This window comes from Balaenoptera acutorostrata, chromosome 10, assembly GCF_949987535.1.
Source record: "Balaenoptera acutorostrata chromosome 10, mBalAcu1.1, whole genome shotgun sequence".
In the NCBI taxonomy this organism is placed as follows: Eukaryota; Metazoa; Chordata; class Mammalia; order Artiodactyla; family Balaenopteridae; genus Balaenoptera; species Balaenoptera acutorostrata.
In genome coordinates, this window is record NC_080073.1 from 93,972,075 (window position 1) to 93,978,686 (window position 6,612).

At 36.5% G+C, this 6,612-nt stretch overlaps 1 non-coding gene across 1 annotated transcript; it reads right to left on the bottom strand.

The window, feature by feature from the left end:
• Positions 1-6,073: 6,073 nt before the first annotated feature.
• On the bottom strand, positions 6,074-6,180 carry LOC114235880 (U6 spliceosomal RNA). Its single transcript, XR_003621956.1, has one exon. It is a non-coding gene; the product is annotated as a U6 spliceosomal RNA (small nuclear RNA).
• Positions 6,181-6,612: the final 432 nt, after the last annotated feature.

Sequence of the window (6,612 nt, forward strand, 5' to 3'; positions counted from 1 at the left end):
AAAGTTGGATTTTTATCCTACACCATATGCGAAGATTAACTCAAAATGGATCAGAGTCTTAAGTACAGAGGTAAAAATATGAAACTCTTAGAAGAAAATGTAAATCTTTATAACCTTGTATTAGTCTGTAGTAGATCAATCTCGGTCCACAAACTGTGGCGTGCAAGAAGTGTAACTTTAATTAAAGTATAGCATAGATGTTAAGGTCTCAGATGGTGCTGCCAGACTGCCTGGGTTCAAGTCCTAGCTCTGTGTCTTGCTGAGATTAAAACATTTCTTAATAATTCTTAAACATTACCCTGCTAAAAGGAAAATCCAAAATACAAATGCCAAGAATATTTTGATCGTTGGTAGCATTATTGGGATAAGTGAATAGCTTATTAGGTGATTACATTGATTATTTGTTATCATATATAACTTCTAGTATGTTTGTAAAAATAGTCTCTTTACTTTCTGGTCATATTTTTCTATAGAATCACAGATTTTAGAGATAGAATGGATCTTACAAATCTTTGTATAAAGGTGAGACATCTAACACTGTCATCCCTTGACTCTCCCAAGGTCACATAAGTAGTTAGTGACAACAGTTAATTGAAAAAGACAACTAGAGGTCCGCTATGTGGGTAATCTGGGTCGTGTTCTCATCCTCTAAAGACCTTCTTCAACAATAGACGACACTTGACCTCAAGCTCTAGCTCTCCACTTAATATGATTTCCCCAACATATTTTTCAGCTTTGGGTTTTGGGACTTTCCATTTTCCTTTTTGCCCAATACTACAAAGCCTAATGCTTAAAGCTGATTTACAGTATCTCTGCTCTATTGAATTGTGATTGGTATACTTAGGTTGTTTCAGCTGAGTGTTTTTGTTTTTGACAATACGCTTTTCCTAAAAGTATTTATAATGATGACATAAAACCCTTCAGATGATAGTCCAGGGTATCTTCAGTTAGCTCAAAACACCATTAAATTTTCAAATTAATTTTCATTAAAAAATAGACCATATGTAATGTTTCTGTGATGACGATGTCAGGCATTGTTCTAGCTTAGGTTTGCCACATTTAGTAAATAAAAATATAGCATATCCAGGTAAATTTGAATTTCAGATAAACAACAAGTAAACCAACTGTTGCCCAGGACATACCTATATTAAAACAAATTATTCACTGTTTGTCTGAAATTAAAATAGTACTAGATAGCTTTTATTTTACCTGGTAATACTAATTTAGGTGCGTAAGGTACATCATGAATAGAAGATTCATGCTCTCATAGAATTTATATTTTTAGAGGGGAGAGATGGACAATACAATGAACATAATAAGTAAACTATATAGTATGTTAGAAGATAAATGCTTTAGAATAAAAGTAGAGAACAGGATCCCTTAACCTAGGTGTGAGGGCAGGTTCTCATTTTCAATAGGGTTGTTGGTGAGATAAGCCTCATTGAGAGGCAAGATTTGAACAAGGACTTGGAGCATTTTTCCAGAATTTAGGGCAAGAGTATTCCAGGCTGAGGGACAGTGTTTAAAATACTGAGGAACAGCAAGGAACCAGTTGGCTAGAGTAAAGTGAGTGGTAGGAGAGAAAATGGGGGCCCAGACCACAGGGCCTGGGAAGCCATTGTAACGACTTTGGAGCCATTGCAGGATTTTGTGCAGAGGTGTGATATGACCTGACTTATCTTTTAAAAGATCACTCTAGATGATAGAGTGATAAGTCTAAAAGCAGGGAGACTATTAAGAGGTGATCATAATCATCAAGGTGAGAGGTGAAGGGGCGCAGACTATGGTGGTGGCAGTAGAAGTGGGGGAAAATGGTGAGATTCCAGAGATAGACTGAAGGTTGAACCAACGGGATTTCCTAAAGATTGAATATGAGATGTGACAGAAAGAAGAACTTACGGGTGATAGCAAAGATTTTACCCTAAGCACATGCCATGAAAAGCCCTAACCTTCAGAATGGGGATATTTTTAAGGAGCTATGCATTGAAAGCTCTAAGGACTAATTGTGATTACTTCGAAGTGTCATTTAAATAATATATTAACATACATCTATGGACACAAATTAGAGCATGACCTACTGCTTCTTTGGGGAAGATGAAGGCAACTGGACTGTCGTATACTATAAATAGATTTTTGTGGAGATATTTTATTTTATTCCACCTGTCAGGATAAACAGCGGGTCAGACAGCTTTCCAGCTTACCAAATGTTACCAAGCCCTGAATGCTTCAGCCTCAACGTAATTATATCCTTTTTATTTATTGATAAACACCATATGCCTGTCATGTCAGAGATCAGAGAATGTCAAGGAGTCATTCATTAGACTTTGCTACAAAGCCTCCCTCATTATTCTCCACTTCGTTCATTCTTGCTAAGCCTTCACGTCTGAGGACCTCTGTTCCTAGGGGATTCACAACAGGGTATTCAACTCAAAGCATGTTTTGATAGTTGAGCCATTGGTTTTATCACTAATCTGCAACTCCCTTCTTTCAATTATTTGCCCTGATATAGAGGAGCCATGATTCAGATGATTCAAAGAAAGAGAGAGAGAGAAGATAATAAAAATTATTTATAATTAGTTTAGAAATATATAAATTGCCCTTGAAACACTTCACTCTTCCTAATTCTGGTTGACACAGACTAAATTTAAAGTTGATTTGCATCCTCTGAGCCTATGTGAGCTAGAGAGGAGGGAGTTTTGTTTAGTATGACAGATGGCAGGGTGATACTGTTTTGGGATTAAAAAGAAAATATATTGTAGCATTTCCATTTAAAAAGGGCTCTGCTTTTGTTATAAACACATGGGAATGCATGAGATGATAATGGTGGTGATGATCATAAGAAAAATAGCAAGAACAATAATAGCTAATAACTTATTTAACTTTTAATATTTGCCACATACTGCTCTAGGCACTCCAGTTATGTTAATCCTCTTAATCCTCATATGAGGTCTGTATTATTATTCCTCATATTTTACAAATGAGGGAACTGATGTTCAAAGAACATAGGTCACTTGCTCAAGGTCACATAGTCAATATGTGGCAGAGCTGGGATTCGAATCCAGATGGTCTGATTTCACACTTTTAACTTCTATATGATGTCAAATCATATGAAAATATCAACAATAAAATATAATACATTATTTTGCTTGATAGAAAGGGAAATGCCTAGGTGTCATAACAGAGAAGAAACTCAAAGTTGGAGTCATGACAAGCAACGAAGCAGTAAAGCCCCAGGGACTACCAGACCCAAATACAGACACTAAGAACTACATAGGATTTTACTGTCTGCATGGGGAACAGGACACATAAACTTGAACCTATGCAGGGAGGGGAGCTTGGAATGAAGCTCTTTATTACATCTGGGAATATTTGAGTCTTGCCTTGTATGTTGGGCAGAAAAACTTTGCCCAACAACCCAGAAAACTAAAAAGAATTTTGTTGTCTTCTTAGAGCAATGATGGGCAAAGATATTTGTAAATTTGTGAGCAAACCTAAATAAGGGAAAAAACAAAATTCCAAACCTGTGTTCCATGTGGGTATGAAGTCCACATTTTTATTACCCACAGCATAAAGCAACATGAAGCTTAGAAATAGACATAAAAATTAGTCCACATTCAGTAGTATGTCCAGGGCTTTGACAGAAGGAAATGCAAAAGGATTTGTAGGGACAGTTCCACCTCTCAGGATTAAGGGGTGCCCTCGGGGGTGGGAGGGAAACAATGTGAATTACCAGTAAAAAAAATTATGGACGACACAAAGAAATGAGCCCCTGTGAGGATGAGTCGATAGAAAAAACAGGTAGTATGCCAGGTATCAGACATAAGAGATAACTGGGAAAATGCTATAAGTATATTTTAAATTGTTAAAGAGACAAAAGAAAGAACAAAGAATGCATTGCAAGATAGGATACTGTGAGTTAAAAAGAACCAAAGAGAACTTCAGGAAATGAAAAAATTAAAATAAAAACTCAATCAATAAGTAAACAAGAGACTTGATACAGATGAATGGCGAAGTAATGTGCCCGTGGTAGAGCTGAGGAATTCATCCAAAGAGAACAAGATATGGGAGGAGGGGGGAATTATTATAAAGAGATAGAAAATGAGAGATTAAGAAACATAGAAGACTGAATCAGAAGGCGTAACATACGCCTAATAGGAGATTCACACTGAAGAAACAATATTTGAAGAGAGGCAATATTTAAAGAGATAATAGATGGCTGTTTCTCAAATCAAAGAAAAACATGCAGATGCAAACCAAATTATGAACAGAATAAATAAAAATAAATCCACACCTAAATACATTGGAGTAAAACTACAGCACACCAAAGAAAAACAGAAAAATCTGAAAAGAGACGAATAGAAAAGATATGTAATAGAGTGCTATATTGGGACTCTTTCTGTCTCAATTTCTGCAGAGGCCACTTAAGATCAACAACAAAATAATAAGGAGCAAATACTCCGTGATTACAAAGAAAGGTACTAAACTCCCTATGCAGGATGTGGAAAGGGAGTAGTGAGTAAAAACTAAGTGACTTTCCCCCTTCATCTTGATGTAGACCATTTAGAAACACTTCCTTTATAGCCTGGAATGTTGATTTTTTTTTTTTTTTTGCAAATCTCAATGTGTGTTTGCAATGAATATGCATTGTCTTTTTTTTACATTAATTTTTATTGGAGTATAGTTGCTTTACAATGTTGTGTTAGTTTCTACTGTACAGAAAAGTAAATCAGTTATAATATACATATATCCCCTTTTTTGGATTTCCTTCCTATTTATTTATTTATTCATTTAACATCTTTATTGGAGTAAAATTGCTTTACAATGTTGTTGGTTTCTGCTGTATAAAAAAGTGAATTGGCTGTATGTATACATATATCCCCATATCCCCTCCCTCTTGTGTCTCCCTCCACCCTCCCTATCCCACCCCTCTAGGTGGTCACAAAGCACAGAGCTGATCTCCCTGTGCTATGCAGCTGCTTCCCACTAGCTATCTATTTTACATTTGGTAGTGTATATATATCAATGCTACTTTCTAACTTCGTCCCAGCTTACCCTTCCCACTCCCAGTGTCCTCAAGTCCATTCTCTACGTCTATGTCTTTATTCCTGTCCTGCCTCTAGGTTCATCAGAACCATTTTTTTTTTTTAGATTCCATATATATGTGTTAGCATACAGTATTTGTTTTTCTCTTTCTGACTTAACTTCACTCTGTATGACAGACTCTAGGTCCATCTACCTCACTACAAATAACTCAGTTTCATTTCTTTTTATGGCTGAGTAATATTCCATTGTATATATGTGCCACATCTTCTTTATCCATCTGTTGATGGACACTTAGGTTGCTTCCATGTCCTGGCTACTGTAAATAGTACTGCAGTGAATATTGTAGTACATGTCTCTTTTTGAATTATGGTTTTCTCAGGGTATATGCCCAGTAGTGGGATTGCTGGGTCATATGGTAGTTCTAGTTTTAGTTTTTCAAGGAACCTCCATACTGTTCTCCATAGTGGCTGTATAAATTTACATTCCCACCAACAGTGCAAGAGGCTTCCCTTTTCTCCACACCCTCTCCAGCATTTATTGTTTGTAAGTTTTTTGATGATGGCCATTCTGACTGGTGTGAGGTGATACCTCATTGTGGTTTTGATTTGCATTTCTCTAATGATTAGTGATGTTGAGCATCCTTTCATGTGTTTGTTGGCAATCTGTATATCTTCTTTGGAGAAATGTCTGTTTAGGTCTTCTGCCCATTTTGGGATTGGGTTGTTTGGTTTTTTGATATTGAGCTGCATGAGCTGCTTGTATATTTTGGAGATTAATCCTTTGTCAGTTGCTTCATTTGCAAATATTTTCTCCCATTCTGAGGGTTGTCTTTTCATCTTGTTTATGGTTTCCTTTGCTGTGCAAAAGCTTTTAAGTTTCATTAGGTCCTATTTGTTTATTTTTGTTTTTATTTCCATTTCTCCAGGAGGTGAGTCAAAAAGGATCTTGCTGTGATTTATGTCATAGAGTGTTTCTTCTGAGTTGTATAGTGTCTGGCCTTACATTTAGGTCTTTAATCCACTTTGAGTTTAAAAATATGGAACACTTCATGAATTTGTGTGTCATCCCTGTGCAGGGGCCATGCTAATCTTCTCTGTATCGTTCCAATTTTAGTATATGTGCTGCCGAAGCGAGCACTTCCTTCCCATTTAGGTCACCACAGAGCACTGAGTAGAGTTCCCTGAGCTATACAGTAGGTTCTCATTAGTTATCTATTTTACACATAGTATCAATAGTGTATATATGTCAACCCCAATCTCCCAACTCATCCCCCCCTTCCCCCCCTTGCTGTCCATAGTCCATACGTTTGTCCTCTATGTCTGTGTCTCTATTTCTGCTTTGCCAATGAGATCATCTATACCATTTTTCTAGATTCCACATATATGCGTTAATATATGATATTTGTTTTTCCTTTCTGACTTACTTCACTCTGTATGACACTCTCTAGGTCCATCCATGTCTCTACAAATGACCCAGTTTCATTCCTTTTTATGGCGGAGTAATATTCCATGGTATATATATACCACATCTTCTTTATCCATTCCTCTGTTGACAGACATTTAGATGGCT